This window comes from Balaenoptera acutorostrata, chromosome 15 (assembly GCF_949987535.1).
Source record: "Balaenoptera acutorostrata chromosome 15, mBalAcu1.1, whole genome shotgun sequence".
NCBI classification, from domain to species: Eukaryota; Metazoa; Chordata; class Mammalia; order Artiodactyla; family Balaenopteridae; genus Balaenoptera; species Balaenoptera acutorostrata.
In genome coordinates this window covers 64,933,676-64,961,616 of record NC_080078.1, presented here as the reverse complement: position 1 = coordinate 64,961,616, position 27,941 = coordinate 64,933,676, and the positions used below count along the sequence as shown (strand labels likewise).

Here is a 27,941-nt window from a genome sequence, read left to right as displayed (position 1 = left end):
GACCCGGCACAGCTAAATAAATAAATATTTTAAAATAAATAAATAAAGTCAGTATATATAGTGAAAATTGCGTATAGTCAAAATGCCCTTGAAACCCCTTAAGAGGATGCCATGTTGTCTTCACATATTTTATACAGCCAGTTTTTCCTCCAATGTTCGAACAGATTGCTGTTACTTCAGTTAAGCACCAGATTGAAGAGTTGGTTTGCATTTAGGGGCCATGATCCTTTAATCATTAAACTCATAGTTAGCTTGGTAAGAAGCTCATCAGAAAGAATGGAGACAGCCTGAGTGCAGCAAAAATAGAAATGAGGTTTTCCCTCTCCTGAGAACAAGGAAAATAAAGGGAACAGTGAACAGGCTAGAGAAGAAACATAACCTGCCCTGAAAGAGTTAATCACTCCTAGTTTTTTTTCTTTTTCAACTGTTACTAATCTGCAGTGTCTGTAACTAGATTTGTACTTCACAAAGCTAACCTATTACTCTTCAACACTATGTGAATTACATCCTGCACTCCCTTGCAGCAAATCACCCCTTGTAGCATTTGCATTTAAGAAAAAAGGTCGCAGGCTAATAACCAGAGACAAACGGACCCAATTACCCGGCTGCCTGACGCCAGCTGTGACTGTTTTGAAATAATGCAGGAAGAAGAAGAATGCAAGACCTTCACTACTTTGATCCTTATCATATACCCCGGACTGCGAGCCCCGCATATAAAATCTTCTCCGATTCCCAAAGGAGGGGGGGGGGGGATACAGTTCTTGAGGCGCTAGCCTGCTGTGTCTTCCCTTCTGTCTGGAAGAAAATTAAAGCCATCTCTCTCTTCCTCCAAAATCTCTGTCTCCGTATTTCTGTTCGGCATCGGTGCACAGGGAAGCCAATATTTCCGCAAGAAAATGGGGGGTCGTCAGGGATCTGCTCTGGGGCAGGCGGCCCGCAGGGCCCCTCGGCTTGATCGGAAACTCGGGGATCTCTCTCCACGCCAGCCTCCTTTGGGAGAGCGGAGGGTTGGAGGATATCTCTGAGGCCAGATCGCCAGGGACTCCTTGCTGCAGAGCTGTGCCCTGATCTCACCCGGCCCACCAGACTGGGCTGCGGAACTCGGAGGCTGCGGCGGAGAACCGGGGAGAGGCTGACCTAGCAGCTGCCAGGCTTCTTTTGCCTTGAGGACAACTTCTCTTCTCTTGCCCGCGCCGGCCTGGACTTCCACTCTGAGGAAACACTAAATATTGGAGGATCAGAAAGAGGGCGTAGGGAAGTCGCGACACACCCGTCAGCACCTACGTGAGTCTCCCCGAGCGCACTTCGTGACTTTTGACCGTCCCCTTACGGAACTTCGGTTCCAATTTTGGGATTTCCCTGCAAAGGGAAAATCCTGATGTGGAATTCTCCCTGCAAAGAGAGATTCTGATGTAAGGCGCTGCTTTGGGGCAACGGTCCAGGTCGAGTGAGATTTGGAAGTCACGTTTGAGCGGGTCTCCGCCATATGTTTCTCCTTTTTCTTTTTGAACATCCCTTTGCTGTTTCCTTTTACGGTTTATGTTTTATGTGTGACTTCCAGCTGACAAGGTGAAGGTTTATGTGTTTTTTTTTTTTTTTTTTTTTTTTTTTTTTTTTTGGCTGTGTTGGGTCTTCGTTTCTGTGCGAGGGCTTTCTCTAGTTGCGGCAAGTGGGGGCCACTCTTCATCGCCCTGCGCGGGCCTCTCACTGTCGCGGCCCCTCCCGTTGCGGAGCACAGGCTCCAGACGCGCAGGCTCAGTAGTTGTGGCTCACGGGCCCAGCCGCTCCGCGGCATGTGGGATCTTCCCAGACCAGGGCTCGAACCCGTGTCCCCTGCATTAGCAGGCAGACTCTCAACCACTGCACCACCAGGGAAGCCCGAAGGTTTATGTTTTGATTTGAGCGCGCTAACCTCTAACGTCTGTTACCAATGCTCGAGCCTAAATGGGAAGCGATTCCTCTAAGGTTCCACCCCCACCCGGGAACCCGCAGGCAAAATTTTAAACGACTGGTCGACCTATAGCTATGATCCAGTGACAAAGAAAAATGGACTGAAAATGGGTCTCCTACAATTACATCTTTATTGCCACAGGATGGGAAAAATGAACTGAGGTTCCCTTATGTTCAGGAATTTATGTCTCTTTTATTATAATCCTGTTCTAGGTGGCTCCATAATCAAAAGCCTGAGCAATCAGAAAACAAACAAACAAAAAAAATCAGCAAAAAAAACTACCTCTCCTGACATTCTAAATGATCCTCTTCTAACTTCTCCCAACTCTCGGGGAGGGGGGAAACCAAGCTTCCCCCACTCTTGCAAGTTCCCTGACTCCTTCAGATTCTTCTGATCAAACTAAGACCCCACCTCCCCAGAGGGACAATCCCTGATGGGACAACATTTTATCAGCCACTCTACCCCTGTTATCAGAGCCAATTTGAGCACTATCTGGTTTAAATTTTAGCTATGAAATCATGACCACAGAAAGCGAAAGATGATTTTTGACAGTATGGCCACAATATTCTTTAGACTGGAGAAAACTGGTTAAAATAAAACTTTTCTTAAAATTGCAAAACCAGTTCTTTTTGCATGTGCAGTTAGAAAAAGCTAGCTGGTTAAAATACTTTTCTTCAAAATTCTGACCCTGAGAGAACAAAAATATGCCTAGGACAAACTTTGAAGTTAACTCTTATCATGTCCTTGAGCTACAAACATAGGCCACTCTGCCTGAGACTTCAGCCTTGGGTTAATTAGTAGAACTTCAAGCCAAGAGAAAAAAAAAAAAAAAAAGAGAGACAAAGAGATATTTTAAATCTCAAGTGGAAACTCTGAGATCTCTCTCTGTCTGGATATATGTGTATGTTTCAGTATGTGCTTTTGTCTTTGGATAATATTGCTGAGGTTAATTTGTAGATGAGCTCTATTTAACTGGCTTAAAAGTCAGCGCTTACAAATCAAACAATTCTAAATACAAGAAAAATTAAATAAATTTCACATTCATGTGAACTGGGAAATAGTCAATATTAAATTAATACGTGGTATTAATGTTTGTTGATCTAATTAATATAGACATGTCTTTAGAGCCATCAACCTTAAGTATATTACTTTTATTGTGCCTAGGTTTAATATAAAATAAATAAGATCTTATTATATCTGTTACAAATTTGTCAGCAATGAAAATAACTCGATGTGAAGAAACTTTTAAGGAAAAAAATTGCAAATGAGATAAGAGTTTTGGGTGAAATTCTTAGGAATAATTCTGTTTTAGGAATATTTACTTAAGAATGATCTTTCCAGATGTTTGAAAACTTGAAAATTTAGAGTTGTGCTAAATTAAGTTAAAGGATGGAAGTTTATTAAATAACCAGGCCATTTCCAAATAAAATAAGATACTAAAACATTAATTACTGAACATTGGCTTCCTTTTACAGAGAAACAAAAGGTTTAGAACTATTAAAAATGTGTTTAGGGCTTCCCTGGTGGCGCAGTGGTTGAGAGTCTGCCTGCCAATGCAGGGGACGCGGGTTCGAGCCCTGGTCTGGGAGGATCCCGCATGCCGCGGAGCAACTGGGCCCGTGAGCCACAACTACTGAGCCTGCGCGTCTGGAGCCTGTGCTCCGCAACAGGAGAGGCCGCGATGGTGAGAGGCCGCGCACCGCGATGAAGATTGGCCCCCGCTTGCCGCAGCTGGAGAAAGCCCCCACGCAGAAGCGAAGACCCAACACAGCCATAAATAAATAAATAAATAAATAAATAAATAAAATCTTTAACTTTAAAAAAAAAAGCAAAGGTAAATCCTCTCTGGAGGAAGACAGAAGCCTCAAATTAAAAAAAAAAAAATGTGTTTAGTGCCACACTGAGATATTTTCTATAAGAAAGCACATTCTTCAAAAATTATTATTTGGATGTATGTTTACCAGTCTACAGAGTGCTGATATAAAGGACAGTTCATGGTTGCTTAAGGAAAGTAGGATGTGTGTTTTTAGTAAAGAAGGTATGAGGAATGGAATCGCATTTTATTAAGGGAAAAGGAAGTAGATCTGACTTACAGGTGGCTGTTTCTGAATGGGAAAATAAAGTGATGGATACAGAAAGTGATAAAAAAGGTTTGTGGAAAGTGGACCCTGAGAAAAGAGTTTTATGCATGGTACAAGTTTTCTTAAGATGTTGAACTGCCTTGGATGACAGATTTTAATCTTCTTTACCTCTTAAGTGATCAGTTCGATATTTGCCTTTAAAATCTTTTATATCTTTACTTTGGCTAAGTGAATAACTATTGTTTCACAGTGACATATGATCTTATCTGACTGAGTGTTCTAAACTCTTTTGATTTTTTTGATAAAACATCCCAAATCAAATTGTAATGAAGTTTCTTTGACCTCTAGCTAACTTTGGGGTGCTTCAAAGGGCCCCTGAAACATCCCAAAGAGAGATATTACACTAATTAGGTTCATGTGGTATGTTAAAAGTACATGGGAAGTATTGTCAAGTGTGTAATAAATCTTCTTAGGTTATATTGTATGGTAATTGTTACTTATATAGATAGTCCAGAACTTATATGGAGTTTCAAAAAAATTCTGATATGTCCTGGTAAAATGTTATCAGTTATAATTCTAGTTATTATCTTGTGTCATGTCACCACAGTAACCAAGTTACCTTGTTAATTACATTGTAATCAGATTTTAAACTCGCCTTAAGTCTTTTGTCATTATAGACACTTAAGGGCTTCACTCTGATGCCTTTGCAAAAATGCTTCCTCTTCAAAAAGATTTATAAAAAGGACTTTTGGATAAATACCAGTTTCTGACTTTCAGACCATAATGCTAAACTGGATAAAAAGAAGCTCTTCTCCTCAAGCTACTTATGGTTTACACCAATTTGGTAATTTACACCTATGGGTAAAATTAAAACATTTATCTTTTCTCTCTATCTGCTCCCTCCAGAGACTGGAAACTCTTAGGTCCCCAGCACCTTTATCAGATAAATTAGGAAGGCTACCTCACTAACAGGTACAGAAATCTCAAGGTATTTTTGGGACCATGAAAAAGGAGGAATTCACCTAGATTTGGTAAGCGAAATCTGTGACAAGCCGTTGGTGTGACTTTCCTGAGAGGTCTTTTAAAATTTCAGTCTGAAACTCCTTACAGTTTCAGCAAGCAAAAAGCCTATATGATTAATTACAGTTATATAAATCATCAGGCCAAGTTTATTGAGACCAGACTGAAATTTGGTTCTCTCCCTCTGTTAAGAGAACAAAGTTTTCTTGGAATGCTGCTTTAATAACAGACTATGTAAATTTATTTGCCTTTAAGTGATTTACACTTACTTTTAACATCTTTTGTTACTTTGGTAAAGTAAATAAGTATGATTTCACAGTGATCTGTGAAGATTATGGCACATGTAGATAAAGTTCATTATGTCTTACAAAAATTAACCCCTCATTGTCAGATTTTTCCCATCCTGATGTCCTTAAAACATGATAACAGTCTACTCCTAAATCAGGGAATTTAAAATGGGTAAACAATAGCTGTAAATCAAACAGTCAGGGCTATGGAAAATACAAGATAGCTGCTTGGCTTTTTGTGCTCCCTGACAAACCTCATTTTTTATTTGATGGGATAAAGCCTTCCGGGTCTTGCAGGGTTAATGCCCTCACAATGAAGAAAAAAAATTATGTTTTACTGAATATTAAATTCTAGTTTTGTTAATTAAGGTGTTTACTAAGACTCACTTCCCAGATAGTTCCTTGCTGTTATGTTATATTGCTAAAAAGTTTAATTGAATTATTAAAGGACACTCTAAGTTTGTTTCTAAAGCTTATCTCAGTAATCTATTTTTGGATGAAGATCAGATGCCCCCTGACCTACAACCAGGGGATTATACATACTGGAAAAGACGTAATTTAAAGGACTATCTCCAAACTGGATGGAAGGACCCTTATCAGGTACTCTTAACTAGCTCATACACAGTAAAACTAAAGGGAATTAACTCTTGGATTAATTTCCACTCACAAAGGGCCCCTGCACTGGACTGGCCTGTAGGGAGGACTGCTGACCTCAAAATCACCTTAAAACAACGCTCAAACACAGGAGAAACTACACTCACACCAGGATGAGAAAAAGACAACATCAGAAGTAAACAGCTTACCCAAGATCCTGGACCTGACTCATCTGCCCATTTATAATGTTTTCTTGACTTCTTGGACCTTTGCATATGTATCAAATGTTTTTCTATCATAGGCATGATCCTATGCTAGTTTTAAAAATCAATCCAATTGTTGGGTTTGTGGCCAATTACCTATGTCTAGTACTTCTGGGTTACCTGAGTGGATTTATCCACTCCAAGGCTCTAATTGGTTGACTCTTAGGAAATTTATCTTAAAAGGAAAATTATACTCATGTTCAGGCCACTATTGATATTACTGGATGAGATCCCCTCACCTGACCAATTAATAACACCTGCTCTGACCCTTACCATAAGTATGAATTTTCCTCTATTACTCAAAGTTCAATCAGAGCAACAAGCAACATTTCAGCCAAGGAATAAAACCTCCCACAATTATGGGATGGATTTATGTAATTAACACCATGCTATGGTAACTTAAGGTTAAAGGCTCCTCTGTGCTGGGAACAATTAAATCATACTAAGGATAATCAGTCTAGTAACACTAGGAAACTGGGCTGAGTACCTTACGGACAATGCCAATATATAATTTCCCTGAAGAATAGGGATTGGTACAGAACAGACTAACACGACCTGGGATATACTGGGCGGCACCTAATGGAACTTCTTGGCTTAATTCTTACTTATGATTTTATTAATACTGCCAGCTATGCTATTTGTATTTTGCCTATTTCAAAAAAAATTATTGTTTCTTACGTTACCAAAAGTGTGACTGAGCCTCTGATAAAATGATGATATATAGTTCCATATGAGATCAATGATTGCAATAGTCTTAACTCTAGATATGAGAAGAAGCAACAAGGGGGAATATTGTCCTGGACCATAAGAGACTAGGAAGACAGGTGTCCAGAGACTTTTGGATACTAGTAAAGGCCTAGTCCAGTAACAGCACATGGAGTGGCCTATCAGCAAAATCTTTGCCAGACCTGGGAATGAGCATTCCTAGCACCATGGGACAAAATGGTCATGAAATGCCCCAAACCATGGTTGAAATTATGACCAAAAAGGGGTCCTGCTGACTGAAAACTGACACTTGCCATCTACTTCTACAAGGATTAAATCATGAACTGCTGTAGCTGGTGACCTTCAACACCTGCTACAAGGAGTTCAGGGTGGAGATCTGAAATGAGGCACTCTATGCTCTGGGAAAAATTGACAGGACAGGCCTTCAGATAGTTAAATACTTTCAGGAGAAGATTTTACGAGCCCCAGTTCTTGCATCTTATACCTAGAGAAACACTGACATCATTAATGGTGACACTGTGGTGTGATTTTAGGCAAGTTCTTTTATTGCTAAGAACTTGAGTTTTCTGAACTGTGTTAGATTTGGGATGCCACCAGCCATTCTCAAAACAATGTCTGCTGGCAGCTGGTAACAGCAACCTTACTTCTTAAAGGTCTCCTCTTGTAACTATTACACTTTTAGATGATAAAATTGCTTTAGATCTTATATTAACAAAAAGAGAAAACACATATGTAGTGACCAATAGCTCCCATTACTTATATGTTAATACCACATCAAAGGTTAAAACCTACTTTGATGAAACTAGATAACCAGCTACCTGGCTACAATTCTCCCCAAAGTGCCAGGCCTAGACTGGGTTTCAGGCTTATTCTCCTAAAAAGAAATGAGATCTATTTTGTCTGTTAACATTTAGGTTGTCACTCCCCCAAATACTTCCAACAGGATCTGTTAAACCTACATCAATCACACTGGGCTAATAGAAGAGGACATAAAATTATATATACGAACATACCAAATGGCTTTAATTCCTTTAGACAGGGTAACCCAAGCGCTGACTCTATCTAGATCAGGATCAAAATTACTACCAAAGGGAACATGGCTTTTAATCCTGCTTGGGACCCGGGCTACAGTAATTCTTTTACTAATCTTTGGCTTCTGTTTTTTTAAACTATTTGTTAAATTCTGTCTCTTCCAGATTACAATAGGTTCACATCAAGGTAATGATGATGCAAAGATTCCAGCCGTTTCTCCGAACAGATCCTGCCAAAACAACAACAGAAGGCACCCTGGGGCCCTTTATCAGACAGGGTGAAAGCTCCGTGACCCCAACTAGGTACGGTCTCCGAGTCCCTTGCCAGCTTAAAGAAGCTACAGAAGACAGACTGTCGTCCCTCATCCTCCCAATAAAGATTTCTTGGGGTTCATGTCTCTCAGGGGGGATTTGAAATATGAGATAGATGGGCCCCTGGGCCGGACAGCTGGTGTTTGTCAAGTGGAGCAAAACTGAAGTTTTGTCCTCAGCCAGATACGAATGACGCCTGTTTCCCTTCCTCCGTTGATATGGAGGGGATGAACTAGCAGTGGGGAATTTGTTGCAGCAAAAATAGAAATGAAGTTTTCCCTCTCCTGAGAACAAGGAAAATAAAGGGAACAGTAAACAGGCTAGAGAAGAAACATAACCTGGCCTGAAAGAGTTAATCACTCCTAGTTTTTGTTTTTTTTTTAACTGTTACTAATCTATAGTGTCTGTAACTAGATTTGTACTTCACGAAGCTGACCTAGTACTCTTTTTTTTTTAAACGTCTTTATTGGAGTATAATTGCTTTACAATGTTGTGCTCGTTTCTGCTGTATAACAAAGTGAATCAGCTATATGTATGCATATATCTCCCTATCCCCTCCCTCTTGCACCTCACTCCCACCCTCCCTATCCCACCCTCTAGATGGTCACAAAGCACCGAGCTGATCTCCCTGTGCTATGCAGTTGCTTCCCACTAGCTATTTTACATTTGGTAGTGTATATATGTCAATGCTACTCTCTCACTTCGTCCCAGTTTACCCTTCCCCCTCCCCGTGTCCTCAAGTCCATTCTCTTAAGTCTGCGTCTAGGGGCAGGACAGGAATAACCTATTGCTCTTTAACACTATGTGAATTACATCCTGCGCTCCCTTGCAGCAAATCACCCCTTGTAGCATTTGCATTTAAGAAAAAAGGTCGCAGGCTAATAACCAGAGACAAACGGACCCAATTACCCGGCTGCCTGACGCCAGCTGTGACTGTTTTGAAATAATGCAGGAAGAAGAAGAATGCAAGACCTTCACTACTTTGATCCTTATCATATACCCCGGACTGCGAGCCCCGCATATAAAATCTTCTCCGATTCCCAAAGGAGGGGGGGGAACACAGTTCTTGAGGCGCTAGCCTGCTGTGTCTTCCCTTCTGCCTGGCAGAAAAATAAAGCCATCTCTCTTCCTCCAAAATCTCTGTCTCCATACTTTTGTTCGGCATCGGTGCACAGGGAAGCCAATATTTCAGCAAAATGAGGAGAGAGCAAATTCCTCCTTCCCATTTAACACTCATAATAACAGTATTGAGTGGAACAATGGAGAAATCCCCAGCACTATTTAAGTCCCTCCCTCTCTTCCTGCTTTCCTTCCTTTTTGCTTGCAGTATGAAGGAGTTTTTAGGTTCTCTGTAAAGAGGCATCTTCAGGCATCTTTAACAGCCTTTTTATGATACAAAGTCTTAACTCAAAAGAATGGATCTTGAGTGACGGCATGTCTGACACTAGTGCAGGTAATGAACTAAGCAATTTTTGGACTGGGTTGACTTTCCTGAAGGTCTAAAATCACACAAAGCAAACATCTAGGTTCTCAGTGAGTTTCAGTATATTAGTTCATTCAATTTCAACAAATTAAAATATTTTTTGAGCATCTATTTTGTGTCAAGCCTCATGGGCACTCAAGATACTATAGTAAACAATTCAGACAATTGACCACTGAGGTGATTGTTCAATCCTTTCGGCAATTTCTGCTTAATCCTTTACTACTCTGTAAACCCCTCCTTTCTTACATTGCTCAAAGTGAAGGGAAAATGAGTTAATGGCAGTGTAAGTGATATAAATAGCAGTCCAAGACTCAGGTTACCATCTTATAATCCTTAATTATTAGCTTTTTTACCCTCTAGAAAGATCTGGATATGGCCTAGCCCAGCAGTAATAATAATAACAGCTACCAAATAGTGATTTCTTACCATGTGCCAGCCACTGTGCTAAGTACTTTATATATCTTATCTCAATTAACTCTCACAATGACCTTATAAACTAGGAATTATTCTCATTTAATAGTTGAGAAGACAGAGGCACAGAGCAGTTAAGTGACTTGTTTTGAACTATTTCAATATACTGCCTCTCAAATTTCCCTTATACCACACAGAGGAAAAGATAGTTGTTAAATGCATTATAGGTGTGCAGCCCAGGGAAAAATAGGCAAAATAAGTTATAGAGGATAAAATAAGAATATAGAACATTACAGATTTTAGAAGATTTTTTCCTGATTTCAGGGAGCTCATCTCCCATCCTCCTAAGATGAGTCAAGGAAATATTTCAATGAAGAAATAGGAATAGGGCTTCCCTGGTGGCGCAGTGGTTGAGAGTCTGCCTGCTAATGCAGGAGACACGGGTTCGAGCCCTGGTCTGGGAGGGTCCCACATGCCACGGAGCAGCTGGGCCCGTGAGCCACAGCTGCTGAGCCTGCGCGTCTGGAGCCTGTGCCCCGCAGCGGGGGGGGGGCCGCGATGGTGGGGGGCCCGCGCACCGCGATGAAGAGTGGCCCCCACTTGCCGCAGCTGGAGAAAGCCCTCGCACGAACCGAAGACCCAGCACAGCCAAAAATAAATAAATAAATAAATAAATAAAATTAAAAAAAAAAAAAAAAAAAAAAGAAATAGGAATAGAGGGGTTCAGTGTCACCCTGGGGTCAGACTGCAAGTCAGGGCCAGAGTCAGGTCTGAGACTCAAGCCTCCCAGTGCTGAAGTGGCAGTCACTCTTCTCTCCCTCTCAGAGGACCCCAATTCTGCCCCAATTTCCCATCTCTTCATTTCTACCCAATGCCCCCATAGCCATTCTATGAACTCCAGAGGCACCACAGAGACCCCAGTCTGATTTTCTCCAGGAAACAATGGGACAGAGTTTATGGAACTTGCCTTGGAGCCTCTGTAATCTTAGGTTTAGGAGAGTTTGGGTTGAAAGTGGGAACAAGAGAAAAATTCCATTTCCAGTTATGAAAGAAAATCTTTAGGGAAATGTTTTATGACATCTCAGGGACAACTGGAATGAGGGGCCATCTATATGAGGCACAGCCCATTTGACAGACTTCCACCACAGACATTTCCTTGTTTTTACAGAACTAACTGGCTCATGAACTGTTGAAAGATTCAATGCTGTATAACGAATAATAGGAACAAATACTACCACTGCATGGGTATTATGAACTTATTGGAGATGCCAAAAGGCACTGTGGTTTAAATCTACTGTTTACTATTTGAATTCCTATAGTAGTTGTTGCACAATGAGATGGAATTAGCCTCAAGTAGTTTTGCCTGGTTGTTACCTTTTTTGTTACCTATTTAACACACCTTCTGACCCCCTAAACTGTGTTAGGACTCCCCAGTATACATTCTCACAGCAACCTGTACTTTTCTTTCTTAGAGTGAATAAAATTATAAATATTTGTGTGATGTGTTCAGTGCCTGTATTTCTCTTCTATCATGTAAGCTCCAGAGGGAAGGCATTTAAATACATTGTTTGCCACTGTATCCCTTGGTCCTCCTGCAGGGCCTGGCCCCAGAGATGCTCAATTAATATCCAGTGAGAAGTGAATGAATTCATGATCTGAGAATCACAGAATTTAAGAACAGAGTGGGACTTTAGGAGTTGTTTAGTCCAACCCCCTCAGTTTATGGAATAGAAAACTGAGTTCCAGAGAAATAAAGAGATTTGCCCATTGTTACATATTGTTGCACGGCAGAGTCAAGACTAAAACTGGGCCTCTTAATTGCCCTTTCTCTACCTTATTGTACTTATGGGTAGTTAAAAGTTTTAGACTGAAGGCATAAATGTCAGGCAACTTGCTTGTTGAACTCAAGATAATAACAACTTATTAACTAAAAAATAGATTGACATCTCTTGACATCTATTGACATCTAGATTGAATGCCTAAAATGTCAGGCAACTTGCTTGTTGAACTCAAGATAATAACAACTTATTAACTAAAAATAGATTGACAGCTTACTCTGTGCCAGGTTTTGTACTAGGCACTTCATATGCTTTATCTCATTTAATCCTCACAACAATTCCAGGTTCTATTATTTTATAGATGAGGAAACTGGAGTTTAGCAAGATTAAGAAACACATTCAGAGTTATACAGCTATAAAATTGATGGATTAGGTAATCTTATTCCAGAGACTTTTCCCTTAAACAGTGTACCACAAGAAGAGAAGCTCCATGCTATCATTTCTATTACCTCAACTGAAATTTGCTTTTTTTTTTTTTGTTTAGAAAAGTTGATATGTTTATATGTGCTCATTACAAAAATCAGACAATACATAAAAGTCTAGGGAAAAGTAAGAATCACTAGAAATCTAGTCCCCATAACTAGACATATATTCATTTGAATTTACTTCCAATTCTCTTTCTATGTGTATATACCACACACACCCTTAAAAAAAAAAAAAAAAAAAGGGAGGGAGGATCATCCTAATCCCGGATAGAAAAAATAGTGTAATATAGTGAGAGGTTCAGAATTTAGGCTGTGGAATCAGCAATATTCTGTTACAATTTCAGTTTATGAGCTTCGAATCTTGAACCAAGTTTCTGTGCCTCAGATTCCTCATCTGTCAAATGCAGATAATAGTAGCACCTACCTCACAGGGTAGTTATGGGCATGAACAAGATAACGCAAGTTCTTAATACAGTGCCTGGCACAGAGTTAATGCTCAATAGAGGGTAGCTATAATGACAATACGCAAGCTGTGTAGCCTGCTTTTTCACTTAACATGTTGTGGACATTTTTTCATTTCAGTGAATGTACATATACAACTGCAATTTCAGTTGCTATGTAATATTCCCTATTAATAAAAATTTTGTTTCTAGTTTTTTGTTATTACAAAATATACTGTGATTAACAACATTGTTCATTCTGTTTTTAACAGCCTTATTAAAATATAATTGATAGCCAATAAACTGCACATATTTAAAGTTCGTAATGTGATACATTTTGATATCTGTAAATACTGGTGAAACCATAGCTACAATCAAGATAATAAACATATCCATAACCATGAAAAATTTTCTCCTGCCTCTTTTAATCCCTCTATTTGCTCACGCCCCACCTTCCCCTATACTCAACCCAGTCCCCAGGTGACTACTGATTTGATTTCTGTCACTATAGATTTGTTTTCATTTCCTAGAATTTTATATAAATGGAACTATAAGGTACTCTTTTATTTTATGGCCACTTTCACAAATCAAAATTATTTTGAGATACATCCATGTTGTTGCCTGTATCAATAGTTCATTTCTTTTTTTATTGCCGAGTAGTAATCCCTTGTATGATTATACTACAAGTTGCTCATCCATTCACCTGTTGATAGAAATTTCAGTTGTTTCCAACTTTGGGCTATTACAAATTAAGCTGCATGAACATTCATGTATAAGTCTTTGTATGGATACATGCTTTCATTTCTCTTGGTTAAATACATAGAAGTGGAATGTCTGGGTCATATACTACATGTATGTTTATCGTTTTAGGAAACAGCCAAACTATTTTTCAAAGTGGTTGCACCATTTTACATTCCTGCCAGCAGTGTATTAATTGAGAGACACCCCTCCATGTGTCCCTGGCAATCCTATATATCTTGCTGGGTACGCCAAGAGTGCAAGGCCCTGACAGTCCCTTACCTAGGCTATTTCTCAGGATTGCACTTACAGTGAGCAATCTTGAGGGATGATATAATGTCACCCTCTGTGACAAAAACCAGGCTTATTTACTACTTGCTATAAAACAGCAGTTTCCCCAAGCTCAGGATTCCTCTCCCGTAATGCAAGCCACTGGAAGCATTAGGCATCCCTCTGGGCCCCCCTTGTTACCCCCATAGTACTGTGGGAATCAATGTAAACATGCTTCATGTTGTTCGCTATGCAGTGAGCAACAAAGTACTTCGTTTATGACTCAGGACTCTTGTGTGTCCTGCCAGCATTTACAAAACAGTAACATGCTAACTTATTAGTTTGTGTAAGATAAAAGAAAATATCTATATTGGTCTCTGCACCGCCCCCTCTCCACTTCCTGGCACAGAGTTCTTAAAACCCTTGTAATTTCCTAAGTGATAAGAATACTAGTAGCCTCTCTTCTTCTAATATATGGTCTTTGACCCTGTCCCTGACACAGGGCTCCTAAAACCCTTGTAAATTCCTAAGTGATAAGACCTTTAGAAACATCTATTTTCTAATGAGGTGACTCTGGGCAGGCTCCTGGTTAGCCCCTGGATGGAGGCTAGTCACCAGAAAGACCAGGTCATGATTAGAAGCTTGGAATGTTCAGCTTCCCCCATCCCCCACTTCTCCAGAGAGGGGAGAGGGGCTAGAAAGGTAGTTAATTGATCACGCTTACATAAAGAAGCCTCCATAAAAATCCCCATAGCATGGGTTTTTGGAAGCTTCTGGGTGGTGAACACATCCACATACCAGGAGGGTGAAGCATCCCAACTCCACAGGGACTGGAGCTCCTGTGCTCAGATCCAGCCTTGCCCCTGTGTAGCTCTTCATTTGGCTGTTCATCTGTATCCTTTATCATATGATTTTATAAACTGGTAAACTTAAGTAAGTTTTCCCTGAGTTTTGTGAGTCGCCCTAGCAAATCAGTTGAACCCAAGGAGGGTGTTGTTGGAACTTCCATTCTATACCTCGTTGGTCAGAAGCACAGGTGATAACCTGAGCTTGTGACTGGCGTCTGAAGTGGGGCTGGGGTGTACTTTGTGGAACTGACTCCTTAACTTGTGGAATATGTTGCTATTTTTGGGTAGATAATGTCAGAATTGAGTTGAATTGCAGAACAATGAGCTGGTGGTGCCGAGAACTGCTTGGTGTGGGGAAAGACCGCCACATATATGGTGTCAGAAGCGTTGTGAATGTGGTAGAAGTGTGAGAGTAAAGGAGGCACATAGGAGAGAAAGGCAGGAGCAAAGAACTCAGTTTTTCTCTACTCAGGAAGACTAGTAGGTTTGTCTTACACAGCTTGTAAGTAGGATAAAATCAAATCCCAGACTTGAGAATTCTGAGGATGGGTTGCTGACAGAGACATGACTCTTTGAAAGACAAAGGATCTGGGCCCCTCAGGCAAGGACTGGGATTATGAAGACACTCTTTGGGATCTGGTAGTGAATATGCTTGCACAAGTGGTGGGTGGGAGATGGGGAGAAAAGGTCTCCCAGTACCCTACCTATTAATGAAGCTGAGCGGTTTGAGAGGAAGGATTGAAACCAACCATCTAAAAATGGTGCCTGAATTGTTGTTACTCATTCTCCTCAGGGTGGGAGGAGGAAGGGATGACAATGGACAGCAAGCCCAGGGACCCAGTAAAAAGGCCATGTGGCAATGAGTCAGGAGTTCCCAAAGCTGAAATAAATGATATCAACAATAAGGACCTTGAGTTTTGTGGGGAGTAAAAACATTAGATGTTTGTTTGGTTGAACAGGGAACAAGTGGTCCAGCAGAAACAATACGGATTCCTAGGAGGAAAAAGGGAAATCAGAGCATGAGTTAGAGGTTAGAGGCCATTTCCTAGGATAGCAGCACCACCTGCCTGATGCAGCCACCAAGTACAACCCTTAAAAAAAAAAGGCAACTGTTAACCTGCTACTAAGCCCATGTTGAAGTCAAATGCTGACCCATGAGGCTGTGTGACTCTCCAGCCTGATAGTCCCATTTTGGGTGGGTGAACAAGAACTCTACACCTAACCAGGGAAAGGTTCAAAAGGCCTCACTAGTCAAATGGAAATGGTATATTCAAGTGCATAGCTGGGCTGGCCCTAGTGACAAGTCCACTTTATGTGAAAACTTTCTCCCCTCACTGACTCACTTGGGCTCTTGATTCACAGAGGTTATCCTAAATGCCTAAGCCTGGTTCACTGATGGTTTTGTTAAAATGAAAGCTGATGGTGTCCACTGTCTGGCTGGCTCCAATGACAATTCTGGAAGACCAATTGCAGTAAGGGCCAATTAGCACAATGGGCTGAAATGAAAGCCATCACCTTTACCTTAGGACTAGGCATGCTATATATTTTAACTGACTCTTGGGCTGTTGCCAATGGCCTAGCTGTCTGGTTTGCTGCTTAGAAGACTACAGACTGGCAGATTAAAGGCACCTCTCTTTGGGTCATGAACTGTGGAAACAAACTGCAGATGCCAATCAAACAGTCTGGATCACTCATGTGATATACAAAATAAGGGCTCACTTTCTTTTTTTTTTTTTTTTAATAAATTATTTATTTTTGGCTGTGTTGGGTCTTCATTGCTGCGCACTGGCTTTCTCTAGTTGCAGTGAGCGGGGGCTACTCTTCGTTGCGGTGCACGGGCTTCTCATTGTGGTGGTTCCTCTTGTGGAGCACGGGCTCTAGGTGCGCGGGCTCAGTAGCTGTGGCTCGCAGGCTGTAGAGCACAGGCTCAGTAGTTGTGGCACACGGGTTTAGTTGCTCCGTGGCATGTGGGATCTTCCTGGATCAGAGATCGAACCGTGTTCCCTGCATTGGCAGGCGGATTCTTAATCACTGCGCCACCAGGGAAGTCCAGGGCTCACTTTCTGATAAGACCACCTGGAATCAAGCTGCTGATCAAGCTTGCACCATCCAGACTGCCACACCTGCTACCTAGATCCATCATCACATTGGACATGGTAGCACATCATGGACTGGGCACACAACAAAGGAACTCTATGTTTCTGATGCAGAAGCTACCACTCATGCCAGACTTGTGACTTCTGTCAAAAGTTGCCTTATTTGTCTCATGGTGAAAAGAGGCCATATTGCACTGGGTATTGATCCTACTGGCTCCTGGGGAATTGATGAATCAGAACTTTGAGCCCTTCTGAGGGCTTCTCATTGCTGTCGATTCATTCTTAAATTATGGTTTTGCTGTTCTAGTCTGATCAGCCAATTCTGGCCACACCACTGTGCCCTTAAAACTAACATGATTTTGGCTTTCTGGATGATGATAATAATGTACCTTTTATTGCAAAAGCTCATTCAACAATGGACTGATAGTCAAAGTATTTGATAGACCTTTCAGTCCCCTTATCATACTCAAACTGCTGGAATCACTGAGGGATGGAATAAACATTTAAAAAAGTAACAGCTTTATAGAGATATAATTCACATATAAAATTCACCCTTTTGAAATGTACAATTTCAGCAGTTTTAGCATATTCACAGAATTGTGCAACCATCATACAATATGTATTTTTTTGTGACTGGCTTCTTTCATTTAGCATAATGTTTTCAAAGTTAATCCATGTTGTAGCATGCATCAGTACATTCTTTTTCAAGGCTGAATAATATTCCATTTTATGGATATACTATATTTTCACTTACATATTCATTTGTTGACAGGAATTTGGGTTGTTTCCATTTTTGGGCTAGTTTGAATAATGCTGCTATGAACATTTATGTAAAAGTTTTGTGTAGATACATGTTCATTTATTTTGGGTATACACCTAGGAGTGGAATTGTTGGGTCATATAATAACTCTGTTAACATTTTCAGGCACTGTCAAAATTGTTTTCCAAAGTGGCTGTACCATTTTACAATCACATCAGCAATGCACAAGGGTTCCAACTTCTCCACATCCTTGCCAACATTTGCTATTATCTTTCTTTTTGATTATAGCCATCCTAATGGGTGTGAAATGCTACCTTGTGGTTTTGATTTGCATTTCTGTAATGACCAGTGGCGCTGAGCATATTTTCATATGCTTACTGTCCGTTAGTACATCTTCTTTGGAGAAATGTCTATTCAAATCCTTTGCTCATTTTTAAATAGGGTCATTTGTGTCTTTGTTGTTGAGTTGTAAGAGTTATTTATATATTCTGGAGACAAAATCCTTACCAGATACATGATTTGCAAATATTTTCTCCCATTCTGTGGGTTAGCTTTTCACTTTCTTGATGGTGTCCTTTGAAGCACAAGCATTTAAAATTTTGATGAAGCCTAATTTATCTATTTTTCTCTTCATTTGTTGTTTTAGTGTCATATTTACAAAACATTGCCTAAACTAATGTCACAAAGATTTATTCCTGTATATATTTTTTAAAGAGTTTTACAATTTTAGGTCTTACATTTAGGTCTGTGATCCACTATGAATTAACTTTTGTGTGTGGGGTGAGGTAAGGGTCTGACTTCAGTCTTTTGCCTGTGGCTGTTCAGTTATCCCAGCACTATTTGTTGAAAAGACTGTTCTTTCCCCCATTGAATGATCTTGGTATGCATGTCAAGAACCAGTTGACCATAGATGGATGGGTTTATTTACAAACACTTAATTCTATTCCATTGATCTATATGTCTATCTGCATGCCAATGTTATAATTGTTAATTTTATTTGTCAACTTGACTGGACCACAGGTGCCCAGAAATTTGGCTAAACATTATTTCTGGGTGTGTCTGTGAGTGTTTTAGGTTATGCATGGGCTCAGGAACATGGACTTCCACTCACTGAGGCCAACATGGCTATGGCCACCACTGGGTCCCTGATCTGCCAACAGCAGAGACCAATATTGAGTTCCCAATATAGCACCATAGCCTGGGGTGATCAACCAGCTACCTGGTGGCAGGTTGACTGCTTTGGGCCACCATGGAAGGGGCAGCATTTTGTTCTTACCGGAATAGGCACTTAATCTGGATATGGATTTGCCTTCCCTGCACACAATGCTTCTGACAAAACTACCATCCATGGACTTACAGAATGCCATTTCCAATGCAGTATTCCACACAGCATTACTTCTGATCAGGGAACTTGTTTCACAGGAAAAAAAAGCACAGAAAAGAGCCCACACTCATGGAATTCATTGGTCTTATCATGTTCCCCACCATCCTGAAGCAGCTGGATTGATAGAATGGTGGAATGGGCTTTTTTTTTTTTTTAATATTTATTTATTTGTCTGCACTGGGTCTTAGTTGCGGCACGTGGGATCTTTTAGTTGCAGCACATGGGATCTTTAGTTGCAGCATGCTAACTCTTTGTTGCAGCATGTGGGATCTAGTTCCCTGACCAGGGATTGAACCCGGGCCCCCTGCACTGGGAGCACAGAGCCTTAGCCACTGGACCACCAAGGAAGTCCCAGAATGGGCTTTTGAAGACTCAATTACAGGGCCAGCTAGGTGGCAATATCTTGCAGGGGTGGGGCAAGGTTCTCCAGAAGGCTGTAGTCAGCCCCCTTATCCACAGGTTCTGCATCCGTGGATTCCACCACTGGGGATCAAAAATATTTTTTAAAAATTGCAGAAATTTCCAAAAAGCAAAACTTGAATTTGCCATGCACTGGCAACTATTTACATAGCATTCACACTGTATTTACAACTATTTACATAGCATTTACATTGTATTAGGTATTATAAGTAATCTAGAGATGATTTAAAGTATACAGGAGGATGTGAGTACATTATATGCAAACACACCATTTTATGTAAGGGACTTGAGCATCTGTAGATTTTGGTATCCACGAGGGGGAGGGGTGTCCTGGAACCAATCCTCTGCAGATACCGAAAGACGACTGTACAGTTGACCCTTGAACAACTTGGGGGTTAGGGGTGCCTACCCTCTGAGCAGTTGAAAATCTTCATGTAACTTTACAGTTGGCCCTCCAAATCCACAGTTCCACGGATTGTGTAGTATTGTAGTGCCTGTTTATTGAAAAAAATCTGCGTATAAGTGGACCTGCACAGTTCAAATCCATGTTGTTCAAGGGTCAACTGTATAGGTTCTGAATCAGCATCCAGTACAGGCTATACCTCGATTTATTGTGTCTCATTTTACTGCTCTGTAAGACACTGCATTTTTTCTACAAATTGAAGGTTTGTGGCAACACTGCATGGAGCAAGTCTACTGGCACCATTTTCCCAACAGCATAATTTTTAGTTAAGTTATGTACATTGTGTTTTTAGACATTATGCTATTGCACACTTAACAGACTACAGTGTAGTGTAAACATAACTTTTATATGCACTGGGAAACCAAAAAAATCTGTGTGACTTGCTTTATTGCAATATTTGCTTTGTTGCAGTGGTCTGGAACTGATCCTGCAATATCTCCAAGCTATGCCTGTATATGGTGCTGTTTCTCTGATAGCCAGGATTCATAGATCCAGGGATGGAGTGGTGAAAATGGGAGTGGCAACACTTACTTTTACCCACTAGCAAAATTTTTGCTTCATGTTCCCACAACTTTATGTTCTTCTGGTCTAAATGTCTTAGTTCCAGAGGGAGAAATGCTTCCACCGGGAAACACAACAATGATTACACTGAACTGCAAGTTAAGACTACTACCAAGCCACCTTGGGTTCTTCATATCTCTGAATCAACAAGTAAAGAAGGGAGTTACTGTACTGGCTGGTGCGATTGATCCTGACTACCAGGAGGAAATTGGGCTACTACTCCACCATAATATTATACTACTACTCCACCCTGTGTGTGTGTGTATCTCCTGTTGGTTCTGTTTCTCTGGGGAGCCATGACTAATATAAGTATCATGCTGTTTTGATTACTATAGCTTTGTAGTAAATTCTGAAATTGGAAGTGTGAATCCTGCAACTTTGTGCTTCTTTTTTAGGACTGTTCTGGCCATTCTAGGTCCCTTGCATTTCTACACGAATCTTTGGATCAGTTTGACAATTTCTACAAAGAAAAGGCAGCTGGTATTTTAAAAGGGGTTGAGTTGAATCTATAGCTCAATTTGGGGATTACTGCCACTTTAACAATATTAAGTCTTCCAATCCATGAACTCAGGATGTCTTTCCATTTGTTTAGATCTTCTTTAATTTCTTTCAACAGTGCTTTTCTGGTCTTCAGTGTACAAATCTTGCAGTTTTTAAACTTTATTCTTAAACATTTTACTCTTTTTGAGGCTATTGTAAATGGAATTGTTTTATTAATTTCATTTTTATATTGCTAACTGTTGGTGTATAGAAAAGTAATTGATGTTGTATTTTGATCTTGTATCCTGCAACCTTGCTGAACTTGCTTATTAGTTCTAAAGTTTTTGTGTGTGTGTGAATTCCTTAAGATTTATTATGTACAAAATCATATCATGTAGAGATAGATAATGTCAATAGAGATAGTTTTACTTCTTTCTCTCAAATCTGGATGCATTTTATTCTTTTTCTCGCCTAATTTCCCTGGCTAGAACCTCCAGTACAATGTTGAATAGTAGTAGTCATGGAATTGTCTTTTAAAAAATCAACTCAAAATAATTTCTGACATCTCTCTCAGCTCTTCTGGTCCACGTATCTTAGAAAGGAAGTTTGGTTATGGAATGTGGCTGTCTCTAGAAAGGAATCATCTCCTCTTAATTGCTTACTGGCTAATGATCAGGGTGAATGGGGTGAAGAGTTACATAGACCTATTTTGGAAATTCAGGATTCTGCCTGACCATTCCTGGGCATAACGTGCCTTTCTTTACCCTAACAGCAACTCCAGGTCAGCCTGGTTGTTGCACCCTCTAATGGACTGCTTAGCCAAAAGGACGTCTCAGGTATTCAAACTTAATTCTGGTTCAGCCACCTGGATTCTTTTGTTAGATTGACATGGTCCTAAATCATGAGAACAATGACTACTTGGTTGAGTATACTACTCACTAAGTCTTCCTACAGTTGCCCAAGCAGGCTAAGGTGGGGGATATGATGTGTCTCCATCGATTCTTAAAAAAATATCCTTGTGTCACTCGCATTTGACACTTTCAGATAAAAAGTCTGGTGTGGGTAGGGAAGAATTGGAGAAAAGGTGAAGTTATAGCTACTGGGATAGGACACACTGATTTTGTGGCTATGGAAGGAGAGCAACAACCCCAGCACCTGGGAAAGGAACATCCTATGCCCTAAGAACTGTGGAGAGGTAGGGAACAATTAATGTTCTCTTTGTCCTTTAGATTTAGCACTACAACCTGGCAAAACAATTGTATGATTTGTTTGAGGCAGACTGCTTTCAGGCTGAAAATCTCACCTGCTGCTGGGTTTGTCATCCCTGCCCATGTGCTATGAAAACAGAAGAACTCATATGGTCAAGATACTGTACCTTCTGTGCCTGATGCTATCAATGTCAGCTCCCAAAGGTGGACCCCTCCCCCTATATATATGCAAACACACAGAGTGGCATAACCATGTTTCAATCTTACTGGTACAAAATCGTATGCATCTCCTAATGCCTGAGTAGCCTTGGTTGTACTATATGGTGATTGAGACTTGTCTTAGACTACATCCTGGCTCTCTGAAATAAGACCTGTTGATCTTACTGCCCTATAAATCTCCCTCACAGTTGACTGAGTCTGGAGCTCTGGGGAACATGGTTGAGGTCAATACTGCAAGTTGGCCTCATCCCGCTGCTTGGAGACCTGTTGACAGTGGCCTATACTGTATGAGATAAATTGAATGGATTTGGTTCCAGTCCCTATGTTCCAGACAGATTAATCAGAGTGGCCAACAGAATGACTTACTCATGTGAAAATTCATCATAAGCCAAGATGATGTAAACTGAGGGGGTATGTTGTTGAGAGACACTCTGCCATGGATCTCTTATGCTCCCTTTCATATTACAGAGTATTCCAAGAATGCAAGGCATTGACAGCTCTTTACCCAGGTCATTTCTCAGAATTGTCTGTGTAGCAAGCAACATTAAACTATGCGGTAATATCTCCCTAGGACAAAAAATCAGGCTTGCTTACTGCTTGCTATAAAACAATGGGTTTCCAAAGCTCATAGATACAGAAAACAGACTGGTGGTTGCCAGAGGCAGGGGGTAGGTGTCAGTGGGTAAAATGGGTGAAGGGGATCAAAAGGTACAAACTTCTAGTTATAAAATAAATAAGCCATGAGGATGTATTGTACAGCATGGATACTATACTGTATTGCATATTTGAAGTTACTAATAGTAAATCTTAAAAATTCTCCTCACAAGAAAAAAAATTCTCTAAATATGGATGGTGACAATTAACTAGATTTATTATGGTGATCATTTTGCAATACATACAAATATTGAGTAATTATATTGTACACCTGAAACTAGTATAATGTATGTCAATTATACCTCTATAAAAATATTACGATATGTAAATAAAATGAACTATAGGCGTTACAATAAAACAACACAACACAAACAAACAAAAAACAGTGGGCTCCCCAAGCTCAGCATTCCTCTCATGTAAAACATTTCACCATGTTTGCAGACAGGCATCTGGGTCCTCTGTGTTGCCCCTGTTGAATCTGAGGGCAAGGGGAACTGATGCAAAAGGCTGATGCTTATGCTGCTTGCTGTTTGGTGAGTAATAGAGTACTTTGACCCAAGAGTCTCATGTCTCTATTGGCACCCACAAAACAACAATAAGCTAACTTATCAACTTATAAGTAGGTTAAAGTCAAATCCTAGATCTGACATGCATGAGAGTTCCATTTGCTCCATGTCCTCACCAACACTTGATATGATCAGTCTTTTCAATTTTAGAAATCCTAATAGGTGTGTATAGTGGTATCTCACTTTGGTTTTAATTTGTGTTTCTCTAATTAGCTTATTTCCATCTATTTATTTCCTTTGATAAAGTGTCTGTTAAACTATTTTGCCTATTTAAAAGTTGAGCTGTTTGTTTTCTTATGTATCCTATTATATTCTGGAAACCAGTCCTTTGACAGGTAAGTTATTTGTAAATAATTTCTTCCAGTCAGAGGTTTGGAGTTTCATTGTCTCTAACAGTGTCTTTTGAAGAGTAGAAGTTCTTAATTTTGATAAAGTCCAATTTACTAATTTTTTCTTTTATATGTTGTGCTTTTCATGTTATATTTAAGAAATCTTTGCTTAACTTCAGGTCACAAAACTTTCTCCTATGTTTTATTTTAAACGTTCTATTGTTATCTCACCATACAGCAAGATTTTACACTTATGTCTACAATCCATTTCAAATTAATTTTTGTATATGGTGTGAAGTTATGGGTTGGAGTTCATAAAATGAACTCCAAATGGTTCATAACCATTTGCTTATGGTTATCTAATTGTTCCAGCACTAGCACCATTTACTGAAAAGACTATACTTTGTAACTGTTGGAAATCAATTGACCATATATGTGTGAATCTATTCCTGGACTCTCTATTTTGAACTATTGACTTATTTGTCTTATTCTAATACTACACTTTGTTAATTACTTTCCAAGTCTTGAAGTCAGGGAGAGTAAGTCCTCAAACTTTGTTCCTCTTTTTCAAAGTGTGTTGGCTATTCTATTCTATGTTCTTTGTATTTCCACATGAATTTTAAAATAAGCTTGTCAACTTCTAAAAAACCTCCTGGGATTCTGATTGAGGTTGTGTTGGATCAATATGAAGATAATTGATATTTAACAGTACTGAGTCTTCCAATCCATGAACATGGTATATCTCTACTTATTTAGAATTTCTTTAATTTCTCTCAGTAATGTCTTATAGTTTCAGCATATAGGTCTTGTATAGATTTATCACAAAGAATTTAATATTTTTGATGCTATTATAAATGATTTTTTTTACATTTCAATTTCTATTGTCTCTGCTATTATATAAAAATTCAATTGATTTTTGTATATTGATCTTGAATGCTTCAACCTTGCTAAACTTACTTAGTAGTTCTAGCAGACTTTTGGAGGATTTCATTGGACTTTCTACATAAACAATCATGTCTTCTTCAAATAAATACAGTTTTAATATTTCATTTCCAAACTGGGTGAATTTTATTTCTTTTCCTCGCCTTACTGCATTGGCTAAAACCACCAATACAATGTTGAATAAAAGATGTAAGAACAGATTCCCTTGCCTTGTTCCTTATCATAGAAAGAGACATTCAGTCTTTAATCATTAAATATAACATGAGCTGTAGGTTTTTGTATATGCCCTTTATCAGATTGATGAAGTTCTTTTCTATTCTAGATTGCTAAGATTTAAAAAAAATCAGAAATGGATTTTGGATTTTTTCAGATGCTTTTTATGCATTTATTGAAACAATCATATAGGTTCTTTTTTTTTAGTCTGTAAAAATGGTAAATTACATTGAGTTTTGAATGTTTAAGCAAACCTTGCATTCCTGAGATAAATCTCACTTGGGTCATAATGTATTATCCTTTTTAATGCATTGTTGGATTTGAATGGCTAAAATTTTTGTAAAGAATTTTACAGCTATATTCATTAGGTATATTGGTCTTCAGTTTTCTTTCTTTGTAATGTCTTTGATTTTGGTTTGAGAGTAATTCTAGCTTCATAGAATGAGTTGGCATACATTCTCTTCTTTTTCAATTTTCTGGAAGAGTTAGTGTGGAATTGGTATTATTTCTTCCTTATATCTTTAGTAGAATTTATCAGTGAAGTCATTTGGGCCTGAAATTTTCTTTGTGGGAAGAGTTTTAACTATAAATTCAGTGTCTTTAATAGATTTAGGAATATTGTTATATGATTTTTTTCTTGAGTGAACTTTCATAGTTTTTGTCTTCCAAGGAATTTGTCTATTTCATCTAAATTGCTGATTTATTAAAAAAATAAATTGTTGATTTATTGGTATTCCCTCATCCTTTCAATATCTGTAGACTCTCTAGTGATCTCTCTCTCTAATTTCTAACTTGGTAATTTAGGTCTTCCTTCTTTTTTTCCTGATCAGTCTGGCTACAGGTTTATCAATTTTACTGAACTTTTCAAATAACCAACTTTTATTTTCATTTATTTTCTCTACTGTTTTTTCTCTTTTCTGTTCCATTAGTTTATGTTTTAAATCTTTATTATTTCCTCTTTACCTCAATTTTATTATTTCCTTTCTTTGGGTTTCATTTGCTTTTTTTTTTTTTTTCTAGTTCTTTAAGGTGATTTAAGAATTTTCTCCTTTTCTAATACAGGAATTTAGCAGTATAAGTTTCCAAGTACTGCTCTATTGGCATCTCATAAATTTTATTCAATTCAAATATTTTACAACATTTCTTTTGATTTCTTCTTTGACTTATGGATTATCTATAAGTGTGTTATTTAGTTTCCAAATACTTGGGCATTTTTCAGAGATCTTTCTGCTATTTATTTCTGATTTAATTACACTGTGGTCAAAGGGCATATCTTGTGTAACTTAAGTTACTTAAAATTTATTGAGACTTATTTTATGTTCTGGAATATTGTCAATCATGACAAACATTCTCTTCTTAAAAAGAATGTGTATTCTGCTATTTTTGGATGGATTCGTCTATAATTACCAGTTAGGTCAAATACCAGTTGTTAGCATTATTCAAGTCTTCTATATTCTTACTGATGTTTTTCTGTTTGTTTTATGGATTATTAATATAGGGATGTTGAAATCTCTTACTATAATTGTGGATTTGCCTCTTTCTCCTTGCAAGTCTATCAGTTTTTTATTTCATGTATTTGGGAACTCTGTTGTTAGGTGTATAAACGTTTAGGATTGTTATATCCTCTTGGTGAATTGATCTCTTTATCATTATCCTTAGTAATATTCTTTGCCTTGTAATCTACTTTATTTGACATTAATAGAGCCATTTCAGCTTTCTTTTGATTAGTGCTAGTATAACGTTTTCCCATTCCTTTACTTTTAACTTATTTGTGGTTTTGTATTTATAGTGAGCTTCCTGGAGGCAGTTTGCACTTGGGTCTTGCTTTTCTATCCAGTCTGACAATGTCTACCTTAATACTGATATTTAGACCATTTAATAATCATTTAATGTGATTACTGATATGACTGAGTTTAAATCTACCATCTTGTTTTTTGTTTTCTATTTATCTCATGTGTTCTTTGTTTCCCTTTTCTGTTTTCTTTTGGATTGAGTATTTTTTATTTTATCTCCTTTATTGGCTTATTAGTTATAACTTTATTATGTTATTTTAGTAGTTGCTTTAGAGTTAAGAGTATATACATCTTTAATTATCACAATCTACCTTGAAGTGATATTATACCACTTCACATATCGTATAAGAAACTTAAGGACTTCCCTGGTGGCACAGTGGTTAAGAATCCACCTGCCAATGCAGGGACATGGGTTCTAGCCCTGGTCCGGGAAGATCCCACATGCTGTGGAGCAACTAAGCCTGTGCACCACAACTACTGAGCCTGCGCTCTAGAGTCCGTGAGCCACAACTACTGAGCCCATGTGCCACAACTACTGAAGCCTGTGAGCCTAAAACCCATGCTCTGCAACAAGAGAAGCCACTGCAATGAGAAGCCTGTGCACTGCAATGAAGAGTAGCCCCCACTCGCTGCAACTAGAGAAAGCCCACGCGCAGCAACAAAGACCCAACACAGCCAAAAAAAATTAAAATTAAAATTAAAAAAAAAAGATTTAAAAAAATAATAAATTTATTTTTTTAAAAAAAGGACCTTAAATCTGTATACTTCCATTTCTCCTTTCTGGACTTTGTGCTATTGAGTCATACATTTTACTTCTACAAATGTTCTAAAGCACACAAAACATTGTTATTATATTTGCTTTAAAATGTTGAACTGTTATGTGTATTTTACTACAACAAAAAAATGGGAAAAAAGTTGAACTGTTTTTAAAGGATTTAAATAATAAAAAATAATTTTTTTCTATCTACCCATGTAGTTGCCATTTCTGATACTCTCCTTTCTTTGTGTATAGAATGTACAAAGTTTCCATTTGGTGTTATTTTTCTTCTGCCTAAAGAATTTCTTTAAGAGTTCTTGTGGTATAGTTCTGTTGGTGATTCTCTCAACTTTTTAATCTGAAAAAAATCTTTCTTTC

At 38.9% G+C, this 27,941-nt stretch overlaps 1 protein-coding gene across 1 annotated transcript in view; it reads right to left on the bottom strand.

Annotated features, from left to right (window-relative positions):
* ASIP (agouti signaling protein) overlaps positions 1 to 27,941 on the bottom strand; it is a 110,450-nt gene that overhangs the window by 45,227 nt on the left and 37,282 nt on the right. The gene's annotated exons all lie outside the window — the stretch shown is intronic.